This window comes from Microtus pennsylvanicus, chromosome 13 (genome assembly GCF_037038515.1).
Source record: "Microtus pennsylvanicus isolate mMicPen1 chromosome 13, mMicPen1.hap1, whole genome shotgun sequence".
NCBI classification, from domain to species: domain Eukaryota; kingdom Metazoa; phylum Chordata; class Mammalia; order Rodentia; family Cricetidae; genus Microtus; species Microtus pennsylvanicus.
The window spans coordinates 40447024-40465309 of record NC_134591.1 but is presented as its reverse complement, the minus strand read 5'-3'; the positions used below and the strand labels follow the sequence as shown (position 1 = coordinate 40465309).

The following is an 18286-nucleotide window of genomic DNA, read 5'->3' as shown; positions in this document are numbered from 1 at the left end:
AGTCAAGTCCCAGCTCCCTGAGCCTGGGTTAAATTCTTCATTCAAACAACAGTTGAGCCCAGCAAGAAAATCTATCCAAACTGAATACAGAGGATGATAGACATACGCTTTCGAGCATGTGGCTTCAGTGATACAGACTCTGACCCTGAGACCAGCACCAGGGAACAGCCCTAGGGCAGCACAACAGGGGCCCAGCAGGACAGGAACTTTATGTCAGCAGAAGCCATGGGGTGGAAAGAAAGTTCATGATTAGCATGGAGGTCACTTTAGGGGAAGAAGCAGCTGAGGGTACTCAATTCAGGGAGCAAATAAAGTCCCACGCAATGCAAACAAAAGGATTAATTTAGCTTTAGTTCCCAGGAGGCATCCCAGACCTTTCCTGCTAGGAATTCATATGCCAGCCTTCATGAGGACAGGCTGCATGGCTGATCCTAACTAAACTCCAGCATGACCTCTTGTTGCCAGCAGGGGATAGCTTCTGCCAGGGGGTGGAGGCTCCTAGTTACCTACAACTTCCAGCCAAGTACACCTGATTATCCTTATCACCAATCAGGGCTGCTCACCGTGGGGCTCACAATGGAACCCTGAGTACCACTGACTTGCAGACTCATCTTGAGATTTCACTCTGTGATTCCACTACCTCCCCGATAAAGGACCCAATAGGGCGGCCTCTTGACATTCTTGAGCTCAGTATCTACCTCTGTGAAGCCAAGAACTGGAATCTTTTTTTGGAAAGGCTTCTGTGTGTATACAAAAGGTACCAAGTACTGCACTTGACCTCACAGTGGGAGTGGAACACATATCATTTGCCTTTCTTCCCCTCCATTTCACTTGTATAGAATTATTTGGAATAAAAAGGGAACTTTTTTCCAGTATTTATCTCTTATACTATGTATAAGGGTTTGTCAAAATTAATAAAGAAACCACTTACAAAAAAATATTTCTGTTGTGAAAAGTGAGATCCGATATACTAACTTCGTCTGACCCTTAGGTGCCAGTCGAGGACACCTCTCCCAACCCACAACTCAGTCCCCGTCCACACAGGAAACCCATGCTACAGTTACATCTGGAAAACATGGATTCAGAGATGACTGGACACCGAATGTCACACAAGTCCTCGCCTTTTAAATCTCAGTTCCCTCTTTGCTGTTTCTGCGGGAATCAGATGTCAAGCTCACAGTAAGATTATTCAGAAGATTTCATAGTGTGAGGTATGCTTAAGGGAGACCTCAAAGGACAGTTCAGGACTCCAGAGACAGAGTGGTATTACTGCCAGACCTGGCAGAGGTCATCCAGAACTAAGGGGCAAAGCTCTTTATACAAAGCTTTGACTTTTGGTGGTAGACCCAAGGCAACCCAGCAGGAAGAAAGTCGAAGGAGGACTGAAAGCAGACCTGACTAACTTCTTCCTGCCATGGTGCAGGATTCACCAATTCCAATAAACATCTGGGAGGCCCAAGGGTGGACAGATAGGAGGGCAGACAATGAGACTGAGGGAGTCCACACAGCACAGTCTCAGAGATTAAAGGGAGAAAGTTGGGTAAGGGAACAGAGTGTCCTAAAGCGACAAGGAGAAGGCATCTGCTCAGAATCCTAGTTCAGACCCCGAGAACACTCGGTCACGGTCTCTAGTCTTCAAAAGTCTAAGGAACTCCCTGCCTACGTGCTTGGGGTGGAGCAGAGAAGGGAAAGAGATGCTGAGAGGAAGCAGAGGACACTCAGCAGGCTGCCTTTGTGCCTGGTCTGTGCTAAGCACGACTTACTCCCGTCTCACTGAATCTTCACTTAGCCTGGAAGCTATTGTTAGACCCATTTCACAGCAGGAGAAACTAAGGCACAGAAATGATGTGACATCCAGTTCTAGGCACTGTTTCTCTGACAGAACCCGAGCACACCCCAGCATACTAAAAATATTAAGTATCAAATGTTTCCATATAACCAGCCTGCCCTGCATCAGCTGTCAGCCTCACCTACCTGCATCTGGTCCCACAGTGAGCCCGAAGGCCACCCGAGGGCACAGATGGCCGTCTATTTCCCTTGCATTTTCCTTTGTCCCAGCCTTAATAAGATGCAAGAAACCTCCACATGTATATTAACTGAATAAATAAAAGCGTGAAATCTTTCAAATCTCTACAATACTATTTTTTCTCAGTTTAAAAATAACCTGCTTAGCCAAACACTCAGAAACTTCTTTTCTCTCTTAAAACAGGCCGATGTTATTTTTTTTTTAACACACATATCATATTGAGATTCACAACTCATCACTCCCACAAAAAAATACCCCTAGGCTCCTTGTCTATTCAGGCAAGCACTTGCTCGGTAAATTCGGAGAACAGTTCAGATTAATTTCTGCCTGCCAAGAATGAGCTTGCTTGGGTAGCCTCTGCTCATGCGAACTTTCCAAAGGAATATGGGACTCGCATCCTTGAGGGTATCCCACAACTGTCCTCAAAGAGGGCTCTTGATGACAACTCACAAAAGCAACACCATGATTAAAGATGCAAGCATGGCTGTTCTGCCTACCGACAGCTTGTTTGTTTGTCGTGCCATGGGACAGGGTTTCTAAAAGACCCCAAGTGTCTTTCTGACACTTCATCATTAACTCACTTTACTTGCCCAGTGGGGCAGCTGAGGTGAGCTGGGACAGGCTCTCCTGGAGGTTGAGGCTCTCCAGCTCCCTCCTTTCCACGCTCACCTCCCATTTTCCTTTACTTGGAAGACAGCACAGCCGCAGAGCAAGGAAAAAGAGCCCAGGGACCAATGGGAAGGGAGTCTCTGCAGATGGACCTCTGTTGACCTGGCACTTTCTGGCTCACAGCAACCGTCATGCTTTAGCAAGTACCTTCTCTTCTGAGTTCTCATTCTATCCACATGGCAAGCTGGTCAAATAGATGATGTTGGTCTCGTTCTACCCTGGATGGCAAAGCCACAAGTCTGTGGTTTCTCAGCAAACAGCAGCTAAAAAAAGAATTGGAATTCCTGTCTTCTGGTCCAAGGATCCTTTCTCATAGTTCGCAAATGGCACCTGACTCTTGGGTCTTTATTATACTTCCTTAACGACAGCCTCAGTTCTGGACTTAAAATGAAGATCATGGGGACCAGAGATGTGGGTGTAGGTTAGTCCCATCCTGAATGACACCAAAAAAGCTGGATCTTTTACCCCAACCCTCTCTACTCAGCCCCACCCAGTGAGGCCACACCTCCTTCTTCATCTGCAGAGTCAAGACCACACCCCTTCACTATCTGTCCAGTGCCTGATACCTGGCCAAGGCTATGGGGCTACCGGAGGATGTTCTCTCTGGAAGGAACTTCAACCTTTGGTCATTAAAGTTTGCAATCTAAATTAGGAACACTCTTCAGGAACAAAGGGATCAAGAGCAAGATAACCAGATTCACGCTGAACAGCTTCCACAGCCAAACTAGTAAATCAATTACTCTAGGCCTTTAATTGGGTTTTCACAAAAAAACAAAACCTGAACTGTCTCTGTTAAGTGTCCATTAACTGGCAGCTCAGACAAGGCTGCTCACTGGTCCTGTAAATCCCCTGCAGTCTGTGAGTTTCCAGGCTTCAGCCCTTTAGGTCCACCAAGGAAGAGAGGTCATGTGATCAGCAGGAAGCCAGGCAAGATCTCTTCCCCTCAGGAATTCCAGGGGGAAACACCCACAGGAAAATCAGAGGTGAGGAACTAGGAATATCAAATAGGCCTTTGAAAACCTGCATGAAAGCCGCAGCCCTTTCCCCAAGCTCAAGTCAAGAACTTAAAATGTAAAGTGGAGATTAAAGAAAAAAAAAGAGAGAGAGAAATTCAAAAAAGGAGACATAAACCCAGTATATTTTAAAAGCAGAATTTAAAAATTGTCAGTATGATGTGCGGTGCCTTTTCATCTCCTGACTTTTATCCCTCTGTTCTGGTGGCACATAGCCAGAAAAAAATCACACGATAAAATAAGTTGCTTCAAATAATCACAAGGCCTCAGGGCTCAAAAGTACTTCCACATTAGTGTGCCCAAATAAAATGCTCTTGATACTGCTGGGAAGATACCTGATAGAGACTTTGGTCCTCATTTCAGAGACCCAGTAAGGCAGGCTCTGAGAAGGAGGGTGATCCACCTGGAGCTGCCACTCTGGGAGGTGCAGGGAAGAGCCAGTTAGACACCCCCACAGTGTTCAGGCTTCTAGGCTACACTGCAAAGCAGAGAGGATATTAGAGATGACCTGTACCAAAGGCTTAGAGTTGTCATTGCCCCAGAGGTGGGGCCACATCTTAAGAGACTGACCGATCACCAATTAGAACATTATGCAGAATCATCCGCCAGGTCACCTGGTTCCCAGTCCATCTTGGTCACCACTGGGGTCCAACAAACAGTGTGGCTTTCATCAACGATTTCATTCCCCACCACTGCGCACTATTAACATCCAAAGTCATCGCTTCGCCAGCAACGCTGCTCGGAGATGAAGGTGTTTTCAGAAGTATAATAAGAATATAAGGGAACAAAAAAAAACCTTTAAGAATTAAAAAAAGACAATCAAACTTTTGCGTACTCTAGAGAAGGAGCCCTCTGTTTCGAACATAATTTCCCCCGAGTCAGCTTCAGAGTGGCTTTCAGAAAACGTGCTCAGAACCTCAGGCATAGGGAGAAAGAACTCATGGGAAATACCTCCGCATGCTGAAAGCAAACAAAACCCCATAGCCTGAACACATTTATTTCTAATAAAGATCTCTATCCTGAGATAAAAAGTTAAATGAAATTAAATAGCACAATACCCATGTTCACCAAGCTGCAGAGCCAAACACCTGGGGAGACAGCTGCACCAGCCCGCCAGCGACACTGGCCACCCAGGGAGGAGGGAGGACAAAGGGCACAGTTCAGATCACAGCTAGTGACTTTGAGGAGTGATCAGCAGAGGACCGGGGCAGGGTGTGGTCACATGGGGAGACATAGCTAAGGGTCCACCGTAAATGCAATCAGGGCAAGGAGCACGAAGCCCAGACCTCGCAGCTCCAAATACACCTGCTGACTTACACAGCGAGCAGCCCGTTCAAGTGCATTTTCAAGTGGGGTTTTTGCCATGGGTTATTTAGCTCTGGAGTGTAGCTTCTGTTGTGGAGGAGGGAGGCAGCTGGTAAACAGAAATATAAATCAAACATAACATGCCAGATGTGCTAGGAAAGAAAAGGAGAGGGAGGGGGCTACATCTCACTGTCGGCTGGAGAGGAGTCCGTGCTCAGGGGAGGGGCACATAGCACCAGAGCAAAAACATTCAAGAAAGTGGAAGTATGTGGCATGGAGAAGAAGTTGAGAAGAACATTTCAGGTAGAAGATCAGAAAGCTCAACTCCATGGGCAGAAATCCCATGGGGCCAAGTCCAACCTAAGGACAGTGAAGATTCTAGTATGGCATGTGGAAGAGAGGGTGGGTGGGTGGGTGCAAGGTACAGAAGCAGTTCTGTAATCTAGAGTTGGGGTTCTCAGTGGACACTAGCCATGTGACCCTGGAAAAGGAAAAAAACTTCAGGAGTAACCAGTTCCATATTTGAAAGATAGGAACACAATAAATAAATAACAAGAGAGAGGGGGGGGGGAGATGGGGAGTTGGGGGGGAGACAAAAAGAAGGAAAAGAAAGGCAGGAAAGAATGAAGAGAAGGGAAAGGAGGGGAAGGAAAGGGAAAGTAGGGGAGAGGAGGAGAGGGGAGGAGAGGGGTAGCTAGGGGAGGGGAGGGGTGGCGAGGGGAGGGGAAGGGAGGGAGGGGAGGGGAGGGGAAGGGAAGGGAAGGGAAGGGAAGGGAAGGGAAGGGAAGGGAAGGGAAGGGAAGGGAAGGGAAGGGAAGGGAAGGGAAGGGAAGGGAAGGGAAGGGAAGGGAAGGGAAGGGAAGGAAATATCCTCTACTCCTTGTCGTACTAACCCTGGTTCTTTCACTGGGTAAGATGATTTCAAAGGTTGAATATTAGACTGACTTGGTGCCACAGATAAGGGACGGAGTGACATCTCTCACTCAGGAAACTACAGGAGGGTGTTGGAAGGAGGCTGTACAAGTTCACTGTACTGAGTGGCTGAAGGGGTGGCTCCATAGCTGTGGGGGACAGTGACAGAGACAACATGGCTTTCCAATGGCTGCTGCTGTCCTCAATGTCATGGACAAGACAAAGAGCTCTTACAACATAAAAGGTTGGTAGCCCCGAGGAGGATGAACCCAGCCCAAGGGGAGAGAGTGAACCAGTCCTGACCGCCTGGATACCTGCTTTGAAGGCACAATGGAAGCTGAGGTCCAGGGTCAACAGGTCAAATGGCAAGATCGAATTAAAGTACTCAGACATCTGAGTGTCTGTGGCGGCCTGGAAATACCCTAGATGATTCCTGCCTCCCTGGTAAAGCAAAGGAAAACCAGCTCTGCTGACTAACACGCCTTTGTGGCATTTAGACCTTGCTCCCAAAAAATGAACAGTGAGCTTAACTCATCAGGCTAGCTAATGTCACCTGGATGATTTATGACCCGCAATGGCCAGACCTTCCATTTCCAATAGACTCTACACTCAAGCTGTGAGCATTTCAACTCAAGCCAACTTCATCTGATGCTGACTGGGTCAGGGCTGCTGTGTGTGGATGCATCCTTCTCAATGTGACTGAGAAACACACAGTGATAGGGAAAACAGAGGCCATAAATGAGGTGAGGTTGCTCTTCATTCCTGGCCAGAGTCTTTACTGTTTGCTAGCTTCTCTGAAATTTGAGTGCTAACTTCTGTCTCGTGGAATTAATATTGTTGGGGAAAGTAGGCAAAGCAGTCCTGGCCGACCACTGCCCGACTTCCCAAAGATGAAAGGAAATAATCCTTACACGTATTTGTTTGACACACATCTCATCTGATTGCCTCAACGCCTCCCCAGCCTTTAACTCGGGAAGTTCAACAGTGGAATCCAGAGCCAAGAGAGTTTATGACCCCCATTTTTCATTTCACAAGACAGGGAGGCTGAGACGCAAAGAGGAGGGACATATAGCTTTATCTAAGCAGATGCTTCCTACAATAATTCAGAGGCTCCTCTTTGATGATGAACTCAGCCAAAAGGTTGTATGGCATCACAAACCCCGTGCCAAGGACACGCGCTAACGCACTTAGGATCAATCTAGTTGCTGCTAGACCCAGGGTCCTACAATGGCTTTATTAAAACTCCAGCTCTCATAGAAAACTGGAGGGAAAAGCTCTGTGCACTGAATGGAAACCAGTCCCCATCCCAAGTGTGCAGAGGAATGAGAGCCAGTCTCCCCAAGCTCCTCATTTGCTGAAGAGGCTGCCGGGCAGCCATACAGTGCACAGAGCTTTTCCCTCCAACACAATGGCTTCCCACCTGCCTCTCCACTCGCTCATTATCTGGGGGTTGCAAGATGCTCTTTCCAAATTCAAGCAAAACTGCATGGTCCACCACACCATGGCATCGGGCCGTGGCATGGATGGCACTAGCTAGCTCTCATCGGGGCCCTACATTTGCTCAGGAATCCTGGGGTGAGGCTCTCCGGAAAAGATGGGTTTGTGCATCTCTGCTTGTCATTACTCAGAGCAGATGGGGTGCTAAAATTAAGAATGTAGTGCCCCAGATTTTAGGCACTTGCTGTTTCTGTGGGAATGATACTCAGTGCAAGGGTAGGGTGAAGCCAAAAGAGAATGAGACCTCACAGTGCAGTTGGGAAATGACGGAGGTCTGGGATCGTGTCGGTCTTCAGTGAATGCCTTGAACAATTAACTGCAACTCCTCTGAGCCTCGTGGAGTTTCTGCACTGCGACTGCTGGTCCCCCAATACTTCTCCCTCCGTACAAAACACTTAAGGGGTAGGGCCTCTCTAAACATGTGTGCATCTCTATCCCTCACAGCTTCTCCTTGAGATTTGAGAAGAAATTAAAACATGCTTGTGGAAGCTCTAGGGTTACCATGGGAACGCAGCAGCATACCTGTTGCTCTACCGGGTTAAGTTGACTCTGCTCTGAAAACTGGTTGGATGGGTGGGTAGATGGATGAAATGCATGTATTTTGCATTCATAGGTAGATGGATGGATGGATGGATGGATGGATGGATGGATGGATTCTACAACTCACAATGTCGGGGTCATCAGCATGCAAATATACAAATCCACTACCACTCACCAGTATCTGGCAGCGCTCAATCAGTGGTTATTAGCAGACTTATTTCATAAACTAAAAGATATAATTCAAGCACGACTGTCCCCACTCCTCCAACTTCTATGTTGTCAGCTAATGCTCAGTAGGAATAGATTTGGACGAGAAGAGGAGAGGGAGAAAGACGGTCTGTGGTGACCAGCTCTGAAAACCCTTCACAATACAATAGCCCCTTGAAAATCCATGATGAATATTAGTATACTAACAATTTTAAAATGCTTATTATTAAAGAAATCTATTGTACCTTTCTAGCCAGATACTACAATTCATTTAAACAGAATCTTTCCTCAGAATAATAGCAGACACCCCGAAATGCACTGGGGAACGCCCATCACAATGGGCTTCTTTCTATGGCAGGGTCTTAACAGCTGTCACTCTCACTCATGTTCCTGCACTCAACTGTCACACAACTTAAAGTAGCTGCCCGGTGTCCTTTCTGCTATTCACACTCCACATTTCAGCCTCTCCTTACTCTGCAGTCCATACTCCACGGAGCATCACGTTACTATGTCCGTGTTAGCTCGCTTGACCCTCACTCCATCCGCGGCAGTGAGAACACAGTCCTAGAATAAATCCCAAGCAGGGTGTGCTTTGATGACTAGGTGGTAGGTAGATCAGGTGATGTTCAGAAAACACCTTAAACTTCATAGGCTTCAGTTTTCCCATAGGTGTGGAGGGAATTTAAAGCTCTTTGATCACTGTCACTTTAAATAGAAGTCATTGAGACCACAGTTACTAAGGCTACTATTTGATGGGAATTTTTTCCAGGGTTAATTTGTTCCATTTATGAGAGAAATACTACTATTTCCACTGGAAGAGTTAAAAATGAAAAACTACAAGAAAAGCATTAAACCCCTCAGGGCCGGCGATGGTACTCAGTGCACCCAGTCCCAAGTCATGGTGGTTTCTGTATTATCCAACTATAAGGCCCAAGAAAATGCTGTTTCTGATTGTCACAAAAGAAATATGACTTCGGTCCAGGCATGGTGGTACACGCCTTTAATTCCAGCACTCGGCAGGCAAAGGAAGGCGGATCTCTGTGAATTAGAGGCCAGCCTGGTCTAAAAGGGTAGCTGTAGGACAGCCAGGGCTGTTACACAGAGAAAACCTGTCTCGAAGGGAAAAAAAGTAAAAAAAAAAAAAGCAAAAAACAAGAACTATGACCTCAGAAGCAAGAAGAAAGGGAACACAAGAGCTGGGTTGCACTCAACTTACTGCATGCTTGCTTTGCCTGCGAGGCGAGCAGTCCCATCCTCGGTGCATTATAGGACAGTCAGACTTCAGACCCATACACATGTCTTCGAGTTTTCAGGGCAATCTTTTGCATTTTGTTTGCAGCACCTGTTCTAAATCACCCCTACACTTGACAGCCAGGTGCCATCCACACAGCATCCCCCCCAACTGAAGAGTTTACTTTCTCTTGGAGAGCAATTACCGGACAAATGCCAGGCTGCAGAGGGTGTTTCTCTAGCAGCAGCATCTGTCTCCTTGGCAGCTCCTCAGGCAGTTTCATTGGCAGTACTAAAATGGCCAGAGGGTCAGTCAGAGCTCAGCAGCCCACACGCTCTCAGGTGGCCTCCCAGCTTCTGCTTGGATGTCTCAAAAACAAGGAAAAGGCTTGCTTAAAACCCAACTTCGAATTTGAAGGTAGGCCAAACCCAACTCTATCTCCATAAGAACCATTTAGAGGGATTCTGGTTAGCATTGGGAGCCAAAAACTCCTATTATTCTCTTCGCCTAACATACCGACTATAACAGCAACCTCCATAAGGACAGATGATATCCAGAGAGTTAATAGATACTGGGGTAGCCAGCCTATAAAATGGCATATGGTGAGCCCATCTCATGGCATTCACGCCTCTGGTAATCTCCCCAGGTGTAGGTAACCTCATGATTCACTTCAACAAAGGAACAGGGCAGAAGGGGTGTTTGACAGATTAGGCTGCAGAGAGGCCCTGCTGTGGCAGCAGAGTGGGGATGTGGAGACACTGACATCAAGATTAACATATGAAAGCAGCCCGTTGACAGATAAAGACTGGGAACCCGTGTAGAGGAACTACCTTCCTGTGCAGAAAAGCCCACAGATGCACCAAGAGGAGAGATGAAATGAGCTATGTAAATGACCTACAAAGGGTCATGGGATTTGCAGACCGGCGCCCACATGGCTCTTCCCATCTCCCTAGCCCGCTCCCATATTCCAGAGTGACTTCACTCTTAGCAAAGTGTCTCTATTTTTGGCACTGCCTTCCTCTTGGTATGCCAACTCTTGACCGTTCACCTGTTTTGTCTTAGAGACACCCACTACCATCATGTGATGAGACACTGGTGACAATGCACTGCAGGAGGCCTCAGGACAAAGGATTGAGAATCACTGAGGCCCTCCATCTCATAGCCTGTTGTGTTCTACAACTAGAACCAAAGCTAGGACAGGGAAGCTTATTACTGCAGAAGCCTTGGCCAGTGCCTGGATTATATTGCCCAATTGGACATCCTGAGCAAGGATGCCCACTGTACTGACCCTCAAAGTAGGACACAGTGAGTGTATGCCTTTAAGGTGATGTGTTTTGGGTAGTCTGTTATATAGCAAACATTAGTGAATGTGTGTCTAAATAGAAAAAGGATATTCATTGAATTATGCATATAGAGTTGCCTTCCTGAGCCTATTCTAATACTCTTATTAGACGATGATGGCAGCTCAGTTCCACCATTCCTGCATCACACCGGATCCAGGAATCTCAAACAATGAGTTAGTAGCATCCATACCACATGCAAGTTTGCCTGAAATGAAACATCAGTGATCTCTTTGGACCTGCCAGGTCAAAATCAGCCTTAGGAAGACCCTCAGTTGACTGGCAGGAAACAGACGCTGCAAAGTGCTGTTCTAACACTAGATAAAATATGCTTTAAATTATACGCTGCTTTTCTGCATGTTCTATCTACCCCCAATGAGAAATATGATGTGAGGCCAGGAGATGCTCAGTGGTTAAAGGGTTTGTCACTCAAGCATGAAGACCAGAACTTGGATCCCCAGAACCCGTCTCAAAGCACAGTGAGCATGGTAGCTCATTAATTATTCCAGGACTCAGAAGATGGAAACAAAGGACTTCCAGGATAGCTACACTAGATGGATTGGTTAGCTCTGAGTTCAATTTAGAAACCAGGCCTCAATGAATGGGGTAGAGAATGATCAAGCATGACTTTAGACACCATCCTCTGATCTCCAAATGTACACACACGTGAACATATGATATATCCATATATATATACACACATGTGAATATGCATATACATATATACATGTCATACATTCGTGCACATGAGAGAAGGGGGTGGTAAGATGTGGGTGTTGATAGTCACAGATTTCTACCAGTTGGAGTGACCTGGTGTGCCTCTGGGAAGATAAATGCCGGGCGAGGAAGAGGCGGGGACTACACTCTCTGAAGCTTTACACCTTTCAGCCCTTTGACCAAAGTTCATTTAGCCACCTATTGCTGAGTATCGCTGTTTCATCACACTTCCATCCCCCACAGTCAGCAGCGCTTCTAAGCTGCAAAGTCAGAGTCATAAAAAAAAAGTGGGAGTCTGGCTGGCTCCAATCTCTCTCCTCGATGCTATCAAATATCCCAAGAAGGACTTTGGTTCAGATACAGTTATTCGCATGTTCTTAGACCAATCAAGTAAAATCAAGGTGGGGCTAAGTGGCAATTCCATCCAATCGTGCAATTTAGGCATCTTTAGAAGAGGAAAGAAAGAGAAAGAAGTGAGGGAAACCGAAAGACCAGGTGCCTCCTGCATTCTCCAGCTTTCTGCTGTTGGGTGCAATTTCTTTACTCCAAATACCCCACCCAGGAACCCAATGATCTCCCCTGGGGCTGGCTGGCTGTTAAGCTCCAGGAGCCTAGCAAGTTCCTGCTGAGATAGTAAGCTCCAGGGTGCCTCCTCAGTGAGGCGCTGTTTCCTTCCATCCTTCCTAAGGAACTGATCACACAGCACTGATACATGCTCAGCCACTGACTTACCAAGGAAAAACAAAAGTGGATGCTCTTGGGATTCCTTAGCCTCTGGACTGGGGACAGGATGTGGGTGGTGGTTTGGGCTTGCTGGGCCACGCTTTCCCGTTTATGTGTGTTTATTTTAACAGCTCACACCACCACAGTTCTACCCTCCGAGTGGCACAACTTGCCAGGATCGTGCGTAAAGTGCAGGCATCGTGTGTAAAAACAGGTTCACACACCCCCGGCAGTCATGCAGCCTCAAGTCCACCTGCTTCGCTTCTATCCCACATCTCCCACCTCATCTACTCTAGCAACTGTGGGCCAGGGGCCTCCGCGTCATTAGCGCTGGAGGTCCCCACCTGTCTCTCCATCTGGGAAAGTCTCAGGGGCAGTGACAGCCCGTATTGAATCACCTTGTCTTTTTAGAAGTGATGGAAGGCCTCGGGGGCTCTTGCTAATTACTAGACCTGTTACCACTGTGTATGCTGCCCCTCTGCCTGCAAACAGCTTGCCTGGAGAACAGGAGTAGCTATTGAGATGAGCATCTTTATTCTGGCCTCACACATGGTCTGCCTCCCAAAAGGATGCATGGGTACCCAGCAGCTGAGAGCTAAAGAGGGTGTATGGGGTCAGAGTCAGCAGCTGCAAACAAGAGCAATTGGCTGCCTCTTCCATGACAGTTTTCCTGCTCACACATTTGGAAACAGGGCACTTCCTCTGCATTAGGCAAATGATGCCTCTACCGAGGAAGGCGTCTTAAGGGCACCTGAAGCCTCCTTCGTTTCTCTTTTCTCTTCTTCCCCCCTAAACCAGCTTCCTTCCTTGTCAGGTAGCTTGTATGGCCTTTCCTACAGCACATAAGCTGTCACATCTTCACTAGTCGCTGACCTATGGAACGCTCCTGTGTTTACGCTGCCTCTCCTCCCTGCCCACTTCCCTTAGAGATGCTGAAACAAGCCAGATACTTGTGTTCTTGGCCTCCTTTCTGGCTGGAAGTGGCAATATGATCCAGTTCTGGCAAACGGAGACCAAGCAGGGAGTGGGTAGGTGCTGTGCTATATGGAAGTCCCTTCTGGGAAATCATTTTTTTTTTCTCCTCTGATTATAGTAAACAAACAAGGAACATCGCATCTGACCATCCCCACTGCCTTAGCTTCTTTCTGTTTTCAATGACATGATATAAGGGTATGTTCTGTGGATCCATGACAGCTTTTCTGAGACTGAAACAAGGAGCTAACAGAAAAGGGCAGAACCTCCATTAACAGCTTGGAACTTCAATAGTGACCTTAGGAACACCTACTCTGTTATAACCAGCAATAGAATAACTATATCCCACAAGTCACTGCTAACCAGGCCATTGGCTGTCTCTTATTTATTGACCAGTCATATTCCTCTGTAAGATTCTTATTCACCTTAATGCTTCTTATCTTCTCTAAGTTTCACAAAGCAATTACCAAAACCATAAAAGTTCTCTTAAAAAAAAAACAACATTCCTTTATATTCTGCCATGCATGAACTGCTTGCTCATACAGAAACCTGTTTATAGATAATGCTCATACATTGTAAAATTATATAAATAGCATCAATGCATGCAATAAGGATAGATATATCCCATTGTTTGTTGAAAATTTACTGTGCTGAAGACTCCTAGGCACTTTGTAAGTACAAGCATATATGTGTGTCATTTAATCTCAAGTTGGTATGAAATAGGTTGTGGTATCACCATCACATTATACAAAAGAAACCAAGACTTGCATATGCTAAGTTGCCCCAAGACTGTAAACACTGAACTGAAATGTAAACCCAGGTAATCCACCTGCATGGTCTTCCTAACTTTTCCTTCATGCTGACTCTGTTCTATGTGATATACAAGGTAAGATAGTGAAGGAGTGAATAGCGACAGATAGAAAATCACAACAAAACTGACCGATAATTTAGGCTAAATTACCTATCTAACGGTCATTGATGGTAAAAATCTATTTTTTAAAATGTGAGTTGAATTTTTACTACATAAACATATCTGAGTAAAGTAGCTAAGCATCCTCAAACAGGCACACAGAGGGAAGGAGCTGAAGAACACAAAGACAGGTAGCAATGGTACCCAGACATCACCCAGGAACAGTGTATACCTTCGGTCACTGCTTTTTGACACCAATGTTGACTTAGATCTTACACCGTTCCAATAAGACATTTACAGAAGCCTCATGCTTTCTAGGGTTAAAAACCTACCTTCTGAAGAGGAGGGAAATAGCTCAGAGGATAAGAACACTTGCCCTGCAGTATGAGGGCGTGAGCAGAAGACCCTAGCAGCCATGTAAAAAAGCCAGGTGTGGCTGGGGCAGAGATGAGCAGATTTCAAGAGCTCCCCAACCAGTCAGCTTAGCCGAAACAGTGAGCATCAGTGAGAAACCCTGCCTCGAGGCAGCAAGGAGACAGCTATGGAAGAAGGTTTCCGGCATCTTGTTTGAAGCTCTACACACACACACACACACACACACACACACACACACACACACACACACACACATATGTGTGACTCAACACACTCATGTGCATGTATCACACAATACTGTACCACACTACACATACTACACACACACACATCCTACAAAATAACAAATGCCCCATCTTCCAATATGCATCAGCAGCTCCCTCCTTCTTCCTCAGCAAAAAGGACTCAGAGCTCAGAATCTCCTACCTCTGTAATTACTACCTTGGGAATCTTAGCAAGTCAACAGCCACTGTCTCTAGAGATCCCTATAGAGACCCCTAGGTACTTATCGACCACTCACTGTATGAAATCTCTCAATCTCAAAACCATATGAGGAGCTATTTCATCTCCACCTTATACAGAAGAAACCATGGCTTCTAGCGACTCAGCAAATTGTCATAAAAATGTCATATTCCTCGCTGTCAAAAATCAGCCCCCACTCCATTCCTCTTATCAGAGGGCCAAGGATGTGTAAGTCTCCCTCTGATACCTGACCGCTCTCCACAAGTCCCTGCACTTCATATTCATCTCCCTTCAGTACCATCTACACATAACTTGCCTGCAGGTCACCCTCAAGTTTAGTGTATGAATACATCTTGGAATTTCTGCAAAGGATAGGACCACCAAAAGCAGACAGGACAGCTGAACAAACTGCACTTGAGTCAGAAAACTCAGGATTCAAACCCCCGCCTGATCCCCTTTCATCTCTACAAATGGAGTGATAGCCCCATCCCAGCACAGCTTTCCGGGGTGAAAGGTGACAATGGACACAAACTCCCTGACAGAGAACCTGGCAGCACGTCCGCAAAGAGCATATAGTAGACACATTGACTACTGTTATCATCAACACGATTCACTCATCTATCAGATGCAGGAATCTTTCCACAATACCCACAACAGATGGCTACCCAGGCTCTGCTAGAACATTTCCAAAGATAGAGAGCTTGCTCGCTCTCACCATCTCCCCAGGCAGCCGGTTCTATTATTGGACAGCTCTCTCTGGCACAGAGTCTTTCCGACATTGAGCCAAAGCCTGCCTCCATGAATCCCACTGGCCCCAGTGCTGTCCTGTGGAGAAGCACAGCACAGATCCAGTCTTTCCACACGCGTTGGTCATCGTTCTGTGGGGGAGGGAGCAATTATGTATGTTCTCTCCACGCCCTCTTTTTTTCAAACACTCATACCAACACACTCCACCTCCCATGGTGTGGTTTCTATATTACCCATGATGCTCCCTATGTCCTCCGTGTGCAATACCCACCGGGCGCACGGCAGTCCAGTATCTGATCTAAACGAACACTGTACTCTCATTAACCCATTTGATAATCATACTGTGATAAAGTAGCCATATAATGTCACAGCCGTGCAGCCTAGGGCACAAAGGGGAGGGACCTGTAAGTGTCTTCTCACATACAGCGAGATCCAGCTATGTCTTCTCTCGTCCTACCCTATCCCTGCGCAAATTGGCACCAGCAGCCTGATTTATCCCATCAGTTTTTACTTCAGTCAACTAACAACTTTGTGAATCATTTTTTCTGCCATTTATATGACTCCGCTCTTCAAACTATTGATTGTAATTTTCTATAAATGTGTTCCAATTTCATCATCAAAATCAGCATTAAAGGCAACCGTGGTAACTCATTTCCATTCACTTTCAAGAATGATTATGCAGAGACAGTTTATTAAAGTCTCGGGATACAAAAGTACATACGTGTTTAAGCGAGGACATAACTGAAAATGACAATAGAGCAAGATGAGCGCGGGAGTGGTGCTGATGCTGCAGACAGCAGCCAGGAGGGGCCTCTCAATCCGGCTCCCTCTGGACTGCTTTGAAAAGGCTCCCAACCAGCGGAATTAGCACCCTGTGAGGGGTAACCCAAGGGGGAGTACTTTAGAAAAACCCTCGGGTGATTCCAAAGCCAAATTAGCCTGGTGCTTCCCAACTTACTTTCTCTCTGTGTCTGTGTCTCTGTCTGTCACCATCTATCTGTCTGTCTATCTTCCTATCTGTCTAGAGAGATGGTTTTATACATATATATATAGAGAGACATATATATATACATATACATATATATCTTTCTCTTCACTTGAATTTCACACTCGCATTCTGATCCTATGTTCTGAGAGATATGCGATACTCATGTCTACCCCATTGCCCAGAGATACTAACTAATATGTCACTAGATCACGGGCTGACCAGTCAGGGCCTGAGAAATGCCACTTGATTCTCCCTCAGTTTCTTTCTGCCTTCCTATACACTGGTAACTAAACCCTTTGCTCCACTTGACTGAAATAAACACTAATAGAAAGATAAGTACAACACTGGCTTATAATGGGAGCTCTGAGAGACTAGGAGAGGCTTACACATGTCCCAGAGCAGGTTATGGTTTCCTGAGCCACAGACGGAAAAGCTATTCCAGATCGCAGAGACAAGTAGACAGCCTGGGAACCCAGAAAAGGTGACGAGGGGGCAAAATAAAGCTGGCACATTCAGGAAAGCATCCTCTGACGATGCTACAACATACTTGAACTTGAGGTTGATGTAGTTGGAACGTTCCCTGTCTATGTTGACTAGCATTGTAGCTGACTTGTCAAAGTCTTAGGCCATATCACCAAAACTAGAACTCGACCTCTCCAAGAAGATCAGTTTCAATCATAAAGTAAAACCTTATGACCTGGCAACTTGGCAGCAGGCACGCCACCACTGATCTCGCTATATGTGCTTAGGATGGTTAGAACCTACGTTTTTACAACATCTATTTTTTCACTCCAGAGCTTTTATGAAGCATGGGTTGGTATGAGGTGTATCAGCTATTAATCAGGGTTTTGAAAATGCTGTAACCAGTGAGGTCGGGTGGAGAAAATGTGACAGGGGTAATCAGAACCAAGAGGCATCTGGAGGGCTGGGTCAGGCAGCATAGACACGCAGAGCTGAGGGCAGTTTATATTTGTAAAAACATGGCGGGCGGCTGCAATGTCAGGGCGATGCAGCCCCTCCAGTCCTGATGATTGGCAGGGGAGGGGAACGTTACAAGTGTTTGGGCTGAATGAAACTGTGGAAGAGGCGGACAGAGAAAACTCAGCCTAATTCAATCAGACATTACAATCAGACCCGGTTAATGTGAAACAATTAATACAATCCATTTTTATGCAGATTAGAACATTTCAAATTAACAGGTCAATAGCACTCATATGCTGAGAATGTGGGCTCCACCCGAGCCAGGTGAACCGTTAAGTGAACCAATCTAAACTTTATTATGGGGGACTCCTCAGACTCTTTGGAATTCGCAATCCCCTCAATTTGTAGTTAATCACACATTTTCCTCTCATCTACCAGATATCCTCATTTAAGACAGACCTGCTAGGCTTCCTCTTATGACAAAAGACAAGGGGGGCATGCATTATTCATTAGCAGCCAAGGTATCATTTTTATCTGTTTATTTTCAAATTATGTGAAGTCAGATAAAGGAGCATTCGATAAAACGAAGAGACACCCCCCTCCCCCACTATATGAAATTAAAAGTAGACAATGTTAATATGGGTCTTGGAATCTATAAAGAAACATTCAATTAGTGGTCTGTATTGGAGAAGGGGACCAAGAAGAAAAATCGGGACAAGTGCAAAGCCTGG

At 46.1% G+C, this 18286-nt stretch overlaps 1 protein-coding gene across 8 annotated transcripts in view; it reads right to left on the bottom strand.

Annotated features, from left to right (window-relative positions):
• The window catches only part of Dab1 (DAB adaptor protein 1), a 1119830-nt gene that overhangs the window by 272000 nt on the left and 829544 nt on the right, over positions 1–18286 (bottom strand). The window lies entirely within an intron of this gene.